At 31.7% G+C, this 14,712-nt stretch overlaps 1 protein-coding gene across 4 annotated transcripts in view; it reads left to right on the forward strand.

Annotated features, from left to right (window-relative positions):
* Positions 1-14,712, forward strand: part of Atf7ip (activating transcription factor 7 interacting protein) — a 105,207-nt gene that overhangs the window by 25,092 nt on the left and 65,403 nt on the right. Inside the window, exon 1 of one of the 4 annotated variants that reach the window (XM_047548372.1) lies at positions 11,714-11,735. The exons of the other annotated variants lie outside the window; for them this stretch is intronic. The gene's annotated coding sequence lies outside the window, so the exon portion shown is untranslated. Of the gene's footprint in view, positions 1-11,713; positions 11,736-14,712 lie in introns of those variants that run through there. 4 annotated transcript variants of the gene reach the window in all.

Genomic DNA, 14,712 nt, shown 5'->3' on the forward strand with positions numbered 1-14,712 from the left:
TCAACATTGGAAAGGATTTTGTTCGTTTTTAGTTTTAGTAGTAACAGGGTTGGTAGATTGTTTAATGTTAATATTTCAGAAGATTTGGAGTGTCATATTTGGATTTGATTTAAAAAATTTTTTTTCCTCTTCTCAAAATTTTCTCACATTTGAATTGAAATGAACTAACAGTGGGTTTCGCATATGAACATTACTCTTATGTACAGTATGTTCATATTATGTGTAAATCAGTTTTAGATCTCTTTTTATTATAGTCTGTTACTATGTTCTCAGTTGCACTGACACCAACTGGTACATGCAGAAAGATGACATTTTGTAACCTTACTTAATTATAGAGTTTTAGTGTAAATTTACCACTTTGAATTTATCCTTACAAATCAGGCTGCTTATGCTTTCACATTTGGTTCATTGACATATATTAGATAATATGTATTTATAAAAATATAACATGGTTAAATTCCCCAGTTTCACCTTTATTCCATTTCCATATATTTAAATTTTTCACAATTTTAACAAAGTGAATGTAAAAATCTAAAACTAAAATGAAAATATTAATTAGAAACTTCATTGAATCAAATATTTTATTCTTAAGCTGGGTCCACAGGCATTTGTTTTTGTTTTTGTTATGCCTTAAGTATTGTATACAGAAAAACAAAGACTATTATATTACCATTGTAGAGATGTGAAGGTATATTTTTATCAAAAAATATAAGTATTGTATGTTTGTTAATATTAGTGTGGCTAGAGATAAAATATTACTAATTGATATAATTATTTGGGGGGAACGGGCATGAGTAAGGAGGATAAAATGAAAAGCGGAAATGAGGTAAGCTTAGAGAAGTGGAAGAAAGGAATTATATTAAGCAGTTCTTTCTACTCTTTGCCTCCCTCTCTAGAAGTTAAACAACTGGCTCTTTCTACAACCTTAAATTAATGTAGGACTTCAGTTCTCTAGCTTCTGAAAGGTAACTAGTCATTTACTACTACATGGTTGTGTACTTAAAATCTGGAGTTCTGCTCTGATAGAAGCCACATGTGTTTCAGGGGCATGAACCTGTTGCCTTTTGACATTTTGCCTAGAGTTTTTAAAAAATATGCAGTCTATTAAAGGATAGAAATTCATGTTTTTCTGTGTTTCATCTCAGTAAACAATTTCATTATGATTGACAAAATGATGATAATAGAAAGATACCCATTTTGATTACTGTGTTTAGGTTGGATGGAAGGTCATGATTCTTTTGGTGTGGAGGACATCACATGTCTTAAAACAGTTCGGAAATGTTTTCAAACTTCCAAATGTTTTCATTCATTTGGAAGAATGTTGGTCTGGGAAGATGTTGGACTGGTTTTTATATAGAGAAATTGAAAAGGAATTGTTAGATGAAAACAGGCATTTATTGAATGCTGTTAGAGTAGGGGGTCATAAACAAAGAAAAATGAGGGGAATAAGCTGGAGGAGTATTCTGAATAGATAAATGTAAAAGGAAGCATGTAAGGAAAAGGTAAAAGTCATGAGAATAAGAGTGTTGTAATTTTTGATACTATTGAAGTTGAATGTAAGCAATCCAAAATCTGAGGGATAAAAAGTATGAGTTTTTACTTCTTATGTTCCTTTTATGAATTTATGTAGCAAGCAAAGTAGAATCACAAAATCTTTGAAATAAAATGAACCAGAATTACACTTTGCACAAAAATCTACTGTTTAATATTCCTGACAGGTAAATTATCTAGTATTGGCTTCAGCATTTTTAATGACAAGAGGAAGCATCTCTAATTCATAAGGCAATTTCTTCTTTTTCTTGGACATCTGAAAAATTATCATTATTTAGGCAAAGTTGCTTTTTGCCTCCACTCTCCCATCCTCATCTGCTTTCTGTCTCTCTATACCTCTGAAGTCATAAACATTTCCTTGTGTTTTCTATGCTAAATATCCTTCATGTATTCCAACCATTCCTCAAACATGTTGTTCAGGACCATTCTTTAGCATGGTCATCCTCTTGTTTATTTTCAAATATTAAAAGTCTCTGAGATCTAAACATAATACTCTAAAAATATCCCCCTCCCCTTTCTCCTTTACAATCCACTTCTATTCTGCAGTTTAATTTTGTAGTAATATTTTGGCAGCCACTTTGTGCTGTTGACTTTTTTGTAGAGTAAGTTAAAATTCCTTACTCTTTCATGTTTGAATACTTAAGCCAAGTACTTGTCCTTATATATGTGTGTCTCTTTTTTCTAAATTCTCTTTTATTTTAAGACAGAGTGTCTCTTAAGTTGCTGAAGCTTCCCTCAAACTTGGAATCCTCCTGCTTCAGCCTCCAGGATACTGGGATTACAGGTGTGCAATACCACTCCTGGCTTCTTTCAAAATTTCTAATATTGGTTATTATATTCATTATGGTTTCTTTTGCTTTTCCTTTCTATATTTACTCCTTTTTAAGTAATCTTTTTAAAGAACTGGCTTTAGTTTGGTTACAGACTAGTTTTTGAGTTTTTCTATCAAATTTTTCTTTTATTATAATTTCTTGCTTTGGTATTATACCTTTCTGCCTTAACAGGTGTTTTTGAGTTTGTGGGTTTTTAATTAGCATATGCAAATAAGACTCCGTCTTCATGAATATCATTTTAGTTGAATTACGCAGGTTGTATTCTTAGTGATTTGTTGTTACTATTTTTCTACGGATTTCCTCCTTAATCAAAAAGTTTTGTTGTTGTTGTTGTTTTTAATGTGGAGAAAATATCCTTCTCATCTTGTTAGTATATCTAACTTTATTATGTTTTAGCCAAATAATATGACCTTATGTGATTTATTTTATTTGCCTTTGAATTTATTAAGATTTCCTCTTTACCACATGCAAGATCAGTATTAATATTTGTTGGATGTATTTGTGAGAAATTTATATTTTGGGTGTATTGGGTATACAGTTCTATTTATTTTTCTAGTATTGTAACATGTTAATTAGGAAATGCATTCTCATTGCTTTTATTGTGGATTTATTAGTTTCTTCCTGAACTTTTTTTTTTTTTTTTTTTTTGCGGTGCTGGGGATTGAACCCAGGGCTTTGTGCTTACGAGGCAAGCGCTCTACCAACTGAGCTATATCCCCATTCCTCTTCCTGAAGTTTTAGACCTGTTTCTTCTTTACATGATTTGTAATGATGTTATTTAGGTACAGCAAAATATACATTTCTAGTGACATGTCTTTTATCACTAGGACACAATTTTTTTCCCATGTTGTGAACATACTTTATTTGTTAGTTACATGGGCATATATGTATGCCTACTTTTTTGGGGGAATTAGTATTTACCTAGTATATCATTTTTTATCCCTCAATTTTCAGCTTTTTTATGGTGCTTTAAGTTTTGTCTCCTGTTTATAGTACTTACCTAATGACATTTTTTATCATTTAACCAGCTTGAAACCTAGCTAGATTTTCTCCTGATTAATAGTTTTCTTTATTTCTACCATATTCTGCAACCCCTAAATCTCTGTGCTCCCATGTTATAATTATCTGGGATTTTAGTTTGGAATATGTATTTATTTATTTGTTTATTTATTGTTGCTTTTTTCTTTTTTAAAAATTTTTATTTATTTTTTTATTTTTTACAGACTGCATTTTGACTCATCGTACACAAATGGGATACATCTTTTTCGATTCTATGGTTGTGCATGATGTAGATTCATACCATTTATTTTTTTTTGACGCCCTCCCAGGGCATGCCCACTGACTCATCTCCTGCAGCCATGCCCTACCTGCCTATAGACCACCCAGTACATTAAAACTAGGATGAACTGATTAAAGTTCACATAATCATTCCACCTCTGAATATTCCTGTGTTAATAGGAACTTTTTTCCCACTTTTTTTTTTGGTGCATTGTATTGGTACATATTGGTGGGATTTGTTGTTACATATTTGTACATGCACACAATATAACAAAATAATTTGGCCAATATCACCCCCCCAATATTTCCCCCTTCCTCCCTTAGAAATAGGTTTTTTTTTTTTAATTGTAAACAAATGGGATACATGTTGTTTCTCTATTTGTACATGGAGTAAAGGCATACCATTTGTGAAATCATAAATTTACATAGGGTAATGTTGGTTGATTCATTCTGTTATTTTTTCCATACCATTTATTTTTAAGGTGATGAATCCTCAGTCAGCCTGCCCATCATTTTCTTTTTTCGAACATTGCTGGTTTTCTCATCTGAGTTCTTTATTTTTATGCTCCTTTGCTGTCTTCTACCTGTAATGAACCCAGGGGCACTTAACCACTGAGCCACATCTCCAGCCCTTTTTATATTTTATTTTGAGGCAGGGTCTCTCTGTGTCGCTTGACCTTTTTAAATAGCAGAGGCTGGCTTTGAACTCCCTATCCTTCTGCCTCAGCCTCCTGCACTGCTGGGATTATAGGCATGTGCCACCAAGCCCAGCTGTTTTCTCATTCTTTGCTTAGAAGTAATATCTTTATTTCTCTTGATTGCTGCTTTGGCTGGCAGTAAAGGATTCCAGGATGAAAATAACTTTTACCCTGAACTTTGAGGGTATTGTTTTCTTTTAGCTTTAGTATTGCTGATGGCAAGTCTGGTGTCAGTGTAATTTTTCTTTGTAGTTAAATTATTTTTATTACGCTAAATTATTATTTCTTAAGTTTTCTGAAATCTTATCACAAGTGTCTACATATTACATTTTTATCTTGTTTTAATTTAGTCTTTTGGTATTCAGTAGGATGTAATTATTGGAAAATGTGTACATTTCTTCAGCTGTGAATTTTTTTCTTATTTTCTCTTTCCACTTTTTTTCTTTTCAAATCTTCATTGAAGATTTCTGTTTCTAAATTCCCTCCCCCAGTATCTCTTAACTTTAATGTTTTTTTCCCTTTGTAAAATGTTGTGAGAGAACATCTTGTCTTGATCAACTAGGTCACTTCAGCTATGTTCATGCAGCTAATATTTTGAATTTCTGAGATTTCGAATTGATTTCCTATTGTTCTTATGGATTAAGTAACATCTCATATGCATTGAGGATTTTTTTTACAGTATTTTAAAGTGTATTGTGTTGCTTCTGCTACTCATTCGCTAGATTTTTGTTAGTTTGTTGATTTTGTAAGGTTTGGCTCCTGGTCTTTATATTTTTTATTCTCTCTCTTTTTTTAAAGATGTTCCCTTTTTCGTCTCGGATGCTTGATTACTCAGGTGATTGTAAAGGATGGGGAAGTGGTATTTGGTTAACATGGGATAGTTTTGTCTTTTGTTTAGTTTAAAAATTTTTTTGTGGGTGCTAGGGATTTAAACTAGGGCCTTATGCATGCTAGGCAGGCATTCTGCCACTGAGATACACCCCCAGCTCTGTAATTTCTTTTGAAAGATGACCTCCCTTTCTCCTCTGGGGTTTAGTGTCTGTGTCACTTTCTAACCAGTCATAAATGTCAGTGCTGCCCTACTACTAATGTAGAAGAGAAAAAGTTGGAGGAGTTTAATGGTTCAAATACGGATTACATAAATATATTTTCACATGAAGATTCAGCAGTGTATCAGATCCAAGTTAAAGTCTATATTTGTATTCCCTTGTCTCTCCCCAAGTAAGTTAGTTTAACTAATTTGACATTTGTTCTTCCAGACTTTTAAAATACCACATGTCTATATGTTTAGGGGTGTGTGTGTGTTTTAAAATGTAATGGCATAAAAACAGGAAAACATTTACTGACTGCTTTTGATGTCAGAGTACTTTTTATTATTTCATTTAATTCACCTAACATTTCTATAAGGTTAGACATTATTATATTCTTAGTTTCATGGATGAGGATAAGGATGCTGGAGCAAGGAAAGGAAACATTTCTTGGATAGGTAACATAACCTGGAAAGGATTGTGTCAGTATTACATAAGGTATGTCTGGCCTAAGTGTTTGCATTATTTATTACTAGAGAATTCTGCAGTGCTTTCTTTGTTCACTTAGTATTTCTCAGAGATCTTTTCATACCTGTGAAGGATCTACCATCTTCTTTTAAACTCCTTAGTGTATATGTTCTAGTATTTTTAAAAACTATTTTCTTAGTAATACTATTTTTTGTTATAGTGCAGCAGTAGGCATTCATTCCCTTTTTAAATTATTAATACATCTTAAGATACGTATCTGAGTGCCTTTGCTGTGTCAAAGTTGATGCACAGTTTGTGTTTATACCTTAAGAATGGTTATGATGGTTAACTCTTCTACTAAATAACAGTATGAGACCATTTACTTGTATTCATTAGTGCTAACCAATAGTTGTTAAACTGAAGTATAAAAGCATGTCTTTTTTTGTTTTCGCACTGATTATTAGTGAAAGTGAACATATTTGTTTGAAAATTACCTATTTTATATTGTTTTTTTCTGAATCTTTTTTTTATTTACTGATGTTCTTTTTTATTCTGGATGCCACTCTTACATCACTATGCTGCTTTTTCAAGTATTTCTCAGAATTTGTGGTTACTCATAGCACATTCTGAGTCCTTAAAAATTTTCTAATCCCTAGTGTATTTTGCTATTGCATTTCATATCTCAACTGTTTGGATCCATTCTCAACCATTCATTTCAAAATCTATCTCTTCTCTGTTAATTTGTGATGCTTTTTGTGTCATATGTTACATTTATTATTGCTCATTTTTGTCTTTTGGGTAATTTATTCTATTTCCCTTAGAATTGTGATATAATTATTGCTTTGTCATATGCTGTCAAATCTGAGAGGGCAAATCATTATTTTGATTTTCAATATTTTGGCCATTTTTTTCCATTACATATTATCTTTTTTATTTTTCTCAGTGTTTAATTTTTTTTTTTTTAATTGGTGAATGAATGTTGAAACATACTGGGTGCTTTTTAGTTTCTGTTAAGAAATAACAGTTAATTTTTGTAACCATTTTGGGTTGTTAATAAATTTCCTATTGTGCTTATATTTTAAATTATTAGAAGTATTTAAAGTGAAAAATTGTGTAATCTAGGGTATAAAAGTTATCTTTTAGTAGTTAACCAGGCCTAGAGGGATAAAGGAATTTGAGGAAAATGTAATTACTTGTCTCTTGGCCATAAAGATCTAAAATAGTTGCAGTTTCAGTCCTTCAGAGTGCTGTCCTACTCTTTCCAAAGACTGTTCTTTGTACAGTATATATTTATTGAATTTGATTTTCGTGCTGTTAACAGTGATGTGGCTGATCAAAGTTTTTTTCGTTTGTTTACCAGAAGAATAGCTTCAGAATCCTTATCTTAACATAGAAAAGATGATAAAAAAGTTTTGATGAGAAATATAATAAATATTTGGAAATACCAAAATAAGATCCTTGGTCTGAATTTGTGAACCCTTGAAAAGGGTTTAATTGTACTTGGTTTATTACATTTATCACCACATGTCCTTGTGATTGTTTTTTGCTTTCTCTCTTCCACTCCTTCCTTTTTCTTTTACTCTTCTCCCTTCTCTTTCTCCTTCTCCTTTTCCTCTCCTTTTTAAAATTCTGGAGGCTCTAGACTCAGTTTAATATTTTCATCTGGCAAAGAGCCAGATTTCCAATAGCCCTGAATTGAGCATGCTGCTGTTGCTTAGCAACTGCTCGTGAAGTCTTGTGGCTATAACTGAATTATAAATAGGGTTATAAGCAGAAATGCAATTGAAATTGAAAAGAAAGACTTACTCCTTTTTCCTCCTTTACATTTGAATTTGAGTGATTTTTAATGAAGAGTCAGTTTTCAGAAATCTTAAATCATATCAGAAAGTCAGTTAGGGTTCTGTAAAGGTCTGTGATTACACATTTGAAAGCCTGTTTTTTATTATTAGAATTAAAAGTCTATAATGGAGACATGGTAGTTCATGGAAACTATAGCACTTCTAATTTTGAGAGCAATACACCTAGAAAAATACCAAATGCACTGTAATTACTGCCTGTATTTCTCTTTCATATATACATAGAAATCTATATACAGTAACATTTTATATTGAACTATATTTTTGTACTTTTAATTATGTCATTTCTTTACTGGGTGTTAAAAATTGTCTTTATAATAATGGTACTGATGAATGTTCATGTACATGAACAAAACCACCCTATTGTTATCATTGCTTAAAGAACAGTATATTCTAGAGTGGAATTTATTAAAATGTTAATAGAGAATCAAAACTTGAAGGGTCTTTTAAGGTCTCTAGTTTAATTTCCATGTTTCAGATGGGAAGCTTTAGAGGTTAAATGATTTGCTTAGTATCGCCCATAACCTGGGATGTGTTTTTTCTGTACTGCATTGATCCGTCTTACTGATGCATATATAGCAGCTTTTTTTCACTTTTGCACTCATATTTCATCAGTTTACACAAAATTTAACTGCATTCTGTAATTTATAATACAAATGTTCAACTGAATTCAGTAAGAAGTACAGCTCATAAATAGTTTTAGGTGAGAACAACAAGAGTCTTGATGTATTTATGAATACCATTTAAGACATTTAATGAACAACATGGGCTCATTGATGATGATGTTCAGAGAGAGATTATACTAGGGTCCAAAGTATAGTTAATCTTTTTGTCAGATCTCTACAGATTTGTTTTTTAGGTTTCAAATTGGATAGAGGAATTCTGTATTTAAAAAAATATATATCATAAACTTTTGATAATAGCTTCTAAACAGCCCAACTTTTGAAACTAAGGTTCTAAGGAACATTTGCCAGCATGAAGTAGATTTTATTCTTACACATTATTAATGGAAAGTTTCAGAATGGGAATGTAAATTTTTTCTTTTGCTTATGGGGAAGTTGTTGGTTCTTTGTTGTATGCCTGGTATAAATCTTGCTGTCAAAAAGTGTATTTGTAAAAAAATCTGTGTCTTTTGAGCAAAGATGTAGATTTATAAATAGAATTGGTAGAAAAATTATGGTAAAAATAATTTTAATTACATTTACAAGGAAGGAAAACCAGCAATATTGCTGTTCTATGGAAGACAAAAATAATAGGTACAAAGAGGAATTTTTAAGGTTTGTTCTTTATTAATAATTATTTTTAGTTGTAGTTGGGCACAATACCTTTATCTTATTTGTTTATTTCTATGTGGTGCTGAGGATAGAACCCAGGGCCTCATGCATTCGAGCTCTGGCCCCAGCTCAAGGTTTGTTCTTTAGTTATGTCTGTAATTAAAGTTAGACATCTGTATATAGAAAATAGAATTACAGAACCATCTGATTCTCAGCTGCTATTTAATTTTCTAAAGCAGGGTTAGGGATAGAAGTGACTAGATTATTGATCCAGGATGAAGTTTCTGGAACTGTCTAAATTTCTCTGGGCATAGTAGTTGCTATATTAATTGTTCTAAGGTTGCTTGAATATTCAGTTTTTCCCAAATTCAGATTAATGGGTGTTTTGTGACTACTTTGAATAATGTTCTACAAACTTCATGCTGTTTTGGTTTTCTTGAAATAAACTGGCCAATATAAGTAGAAACTTTGAAAATATGTTATATAACTGCTTTTAATACTACTTAAAAATATAAAGTATTGATAATCTGAGATTATCATAGAATTTCTCCTGTATTGTAGTACCTTATGACAAAAATTTGACCATAAGTGAAATACTCTGCCACTAATTGTAACTCATAGGTGAATTCATACTACTTTCCTGTGGGATGGTCTTCATTTCAGGTAAGTAAACAAAATCTATGTACATACAACATTTGAAATATTTTAATTTTTGATGTTATTTATTGTGGTGCTGGGGATCTAACTGAGGGCCTTGGGCATGCGCTACCACTGAGTTATGCCCCCAGCTCCAATTTTTCTCTTTTTTTGGCACTGGGGATTGAACCCAGGGGTGCTTAACCACTGAACTACGTCCCCAGCCCTTTTTATTTTTTATTTTGAGACAGGGTCTTGCTAAGTTGCTTAGGGCCTTGCTAAATTGCTGAGACGGACTTGAGTTTGCGATCCTCTTGCCTCAACTTCCCAATTACTGGATTACAGGCCTGTGCCACCACATCTAGCCCCTAAGGTGTTTTAAGATAAAATTATATCTAGATTTTGGATATCTTTTGTACTTGAACATAATGTTAATAATAAAGAAATGCCAAGCTACTTTTTATGTGAACTATTGTTTAAAATAAGAATAATTATTTTTAAAAGCTTGGTGAAACTTCATTTTAAAATCTAACCACTGTGATGTGTAGATTAAAAAGTATTAGTTTAATATATTGCTTGTCGAATTTTTACCCATCCTTCAGTGAAGCTTTGGATATTTAGAACTGTCCTTGTGTTCCTTTGTGCTTTTAAGATATTCTTTCCACACTTTATATATGATTAAGATAAGTCTTTTGTATAACAAGTTTCATATTAAGTGTTTAGACTTTCATAGTGTCAAATACAAAAATTCATTTTGCATTTTAGATAGCAGTGAACTAGACATTTTAAAAATTTATTTGCCATTTTATCAAAACTCATTGATGGAAGGTTTGAGATAAGAAATATAACTTAGAACTTGTGCTTTACTAAATGCATTTAACATGACTTTAGCCTTTTGTTTCAGCAGCATTTAAATTTAATCTAAAGTCTTAAGTTTTTTTAAAATGTCCTTTTTTGTGTTTCTTCTTTTTATTTCTTCCTTTTTTTTTTTCTCTTTTATTTGAGTTTGGTCATTTTTTATTAACCTATAATCTTCATAAACTAAATTTATGAATTTCATTAAACTGAAATTAGTTTAGCATCTTCAGGAATTAAAATCTACTCTAGAATCAATTTGTAATATACAAAGAAACATGCATATTAAGCATTATTAGGTTAAAAAGTTGAATGATGGAATACATTGTTATCTGGATAAGATAGAATTTTTAAGCCTGTCAATTTTAATATTACGCTAAGCATAATTAAAAAATAAGAAAGAGCAGTGTTTGCAGGGTATATGTTTACATATTAAGTTTAACATTTACTTCACATGAACAGTTAGATAATTTATTTCCCTCACTGATAGTAATTAGTTTAACTTCATTGAGACTATTATTAAGCATACCCTGTGTAAGACACACTATTTACTGTATGCTAAAAGAATTTTGTTTTGAAGGCAAATATCTACTTTATTTAGAGGTCTGTATTGATGAGTTAAACTTTGTACTTTTAATGGATGCTGAATAATTTTTTACAAATAAGTCAGATTTTCAAATAATTGGGAGCAAAAAAGTGCTAGAGAAATACAGTACCTGTTCAAATTTTGAGATTTTTAGAGAGCCTGAATTAATTAGAACTGTGATCAAGTGCCTCATTATTCTGGGGGGGGGGGGCGGCTCCTCAGTAGATATGTTATGAATGTATATGCACACACACAGCCATGTACACACATAGTACACAAATAATACAAGAAATACCATGTTACTTGGACGTGGCCCTTTATTACGTTCATTTTTCTTTAATTGGCACCTAATATGAAAAGGTGTCAGATGAATATGTTGAGTGATAAAATCAAGGCAGATATTTTTCCCCAAGAAAATAAAGTGTTTTAGCTAGTAGTTTTGCTATTATATTCAAATGTATGCTAGAATTCATACTAGCATATTGTTTCTATTTTTAGGCTGTTGCCAGGCAGATTTAAAATTTCTCCTGTTATGGTTGCCCAGTTTCTTGCTTCCTGATTGGTTACATGATCCTGCTTTCATTAGCCAACCACAGTGACTATGCAAATTGCATTTCAGTTTCTGTTTCTGTGAGAGAAAAGATAAGATGGCTGCAAGGGGCTCCCTTTGGGGTATGTTTATTTTAAAGAGGGTTTTCATCATTATGTAGCAGTAAACAAATGTAGATTTATTTTAAAGAGCTATTTTAATTTTTTAAACTATTTAAGCAGACTTTATAAGACTGAGAAATGGCTGTCAGATTTGATTAATGGTGCTGTGTTTTGCCTCTGTTAGGCAGTGTATAAGTGGGCATACTTTACGACTTTTTATAGGTGAATATGCCAGCATGTTCATTTGCATGTTAAAATGTTCTAGATTACTACCTTTACTTTCTCAGAGAATAGATTTTTCTTTAAAGAATTAGTTTAGGTGTCAGTTATATGTAGACAGCGCATCATTCTTCCAGCCAATATTTAGTAAGGGATCTGTATGACCCCTTCATTATTATAATATCAAAAGTTATTTCATTTTTTTCACTCTTCTGTGAAGTGACCTCAGAAGCACATCGCAATGATATCAGCATATTTAGAATGTTTTCTGACATCAAAGCTTTGGATGCATAAAATTCATTAGACTTATATTAGCTATCTGATAGAAAGTGCCAAAGTGTTTAATTAAATTGTACATTAAATTTGTGATTATTTCTGAAAGGATACTTTTAATGTACTGGCAAGTACAGTAAATAGTGGCAAGATACACTGTATGAATAAAGAAAATATTATTAAAATGCAACAAATTTCAAGAAATATACCTCATTTTAAAACAAATTTATTAGCATTGGTTAATGTACAGTACACAGTTTTTTGTTTCAACCAGTTTGTAGTGTATGACAGTATTTCTGTTTCATTTAAGACTTTTGGGTCTTTCTGGTAAAAGATAATTAATTGTATTTTCCATGTGTAGCATGTGATTCACCTGTGTCATGCTCAGTACTGCTTTTTTAAAACTTGCTTTATTCTGTTTTGTGGTATCGCATGCACTTTACTACCATCCTGCAAAACTAGCATACTATAGAATTATGTCTCAAATAATATGAGACATAATATGTCTCAAAAAGTAACTGGATTAGTTAAGATAAGGTCCTAAGAGAGTGATGCTGGTGCAATTTTACATATACTGCATTTTATCATAAGTAAAATTACAGACACTCTTACTGGTTTAGAAGTGTGCACTCCCTGAAAAGTATGAATCAACATGCAGTTTTCTTGTTAGCTTTTTCCATGTTGGAAGTATGCGCCAGTAAAAGGGGTTAGGTTAAAAATAAATTTCAAAAAATCACCTGAAATTCTGCTATTATTTTAAAAACAATGTCAGATTTATTGAGATGCAATTCATATGCCATACAGTTCATCTGTTTACAGTGTAGAGTTTAGTGGCTTTTAGCATACTCACAAAAGTTTTGTAACCTTCACCATAATCAATTTCAGAATGTTTTCATTACCCCAGAAAGAAATCTTATATCCTTTAGGAGCCACTCCTCATTAACCCCTTCAATGCTTGGCAATCACTCTTCTACTTCCATCTCTATAGATTTGCCTATTTTGAACATATGCAAATGGAGTTATTCAGTATATAGCCTTTTGTGCCTGGCTTCATTTCTGTCAGCGTATTTTAAAGGTCCTTGTTGTAGCATATATCAGTACTTTATTCCTTTCTATGGCTGAATAATACTCCACTGTATGGACATACCACATTTTTATTTGTCCATTCATTGGTTGCTGGACATATAGGTTTTTCAATTTTGGGCTGTTATGAGTAATGCTGCTATGAGCATTCGTGGACAAGGTTTGTATGGACATATCTTTTTGTTTCTTTTGGATGTATTGGTATGTTCCTAAGAGTAGAATTGTGGAATTATATGGCAACTCTGTGTTTAACATGTTGAGGAACTGCCTGTTTTCTAAAGTAGCTGCACCATTTTATAATCCCACCAGCACTGACGGTAGGTTCAAATTTCTTCATATCCTTGCCAGCACTTACTCTTTTTGATTATATCTGTCGTGGTGTGATTGAAGTGTTGTCTCATTGTAATTTGAATTTTCATATTCCTGATGAGCATCTTTTTTATTGCTTATGGGCTGTTGGCTTTTTGGTCTGTTTGTAGACATGTCTATTCAAGACCTTTGTCCATTTAAAATTGGGCTGTTTTGTTTTTTATTATTCTATCAGTTCTTAAATAATATAGAAATCTCTTACCAGATAGATGATTTATAAATTTTTTCCATTATGTGAATTGTCTTTTCATTTTTTGATGGTCTCCTTAGCACAGAAGTAATTTTGATGAAGTCTGGTTAAAATTTTTTTTTTTTTTTTTGTTATTGTTCTTTTTGGGTCGTATCTAAGAAAACATTGCCTATTCTAGGACCATAAACATTTATATTTGTGCTTTTTTCTAAGATTTTCAAGTTTTAGTTTTTGATTGTAGATCTGTGTTTGATCCATTTTTGTATACTGCAAGAGACTGAGATCCAGCTTCTTTCTTTTGCTTGTATGTATATGGTCATCCAGCACTTTTTGTTGAAAATATTATTCTTTCCCCATTGAATGGTCTGGCAGTCCTTGTCTAAAATCAGTTAACTGTAAATGTGAGGTTTTACTTCCGTTCCATTGATGTAAATATCTGTCCTTTTGCTGCTGTTTGGTTTACTATAACTGTAACGAGTTTTGGAAATCAGAAGTATGAGTCCTCCAGGCTTATCTGTTTTTCTAAGATCATTTTGGTTATTCTGGGTCACTTGCATTTCTATATGATTTTTTAGCATCAGTTTGTCAGTTTCTTCAAAGAAGATAGCTGAGGTTTTGATAAGGGATTGCCTTGAATTTTTAGCTCATTTTGAAGAGTATGGTATATTAATAATATAGACCTACTGATTCATGGATATGAGATGTCTTTCCACTTAGTTAGCTCTTTAATTTCTTCAGTGATGTTTCATAGGTTTTAAGAGTTAAGTTTTGTATTTCTTTTGCTAAATGTATTATTATTAATGCTCTTATAAATGGAATCCTTCCCTTCCCTTTGAGATGAGGTCTCAACTATGTTCTCAGATT

Source organism: Sciurus carolinensis, chromosome 4, assembly GCF_902686445.1.
Source record: "Sciurus carolinensis chromosome 4, mSciCar1.2, whole genome shotgun sequence".
NCBI lineage: Eukaryota > Metazoa > Chordata > Mammalia > Rodentia > Sciuridae > Sciurus > Sciurus carolinensis.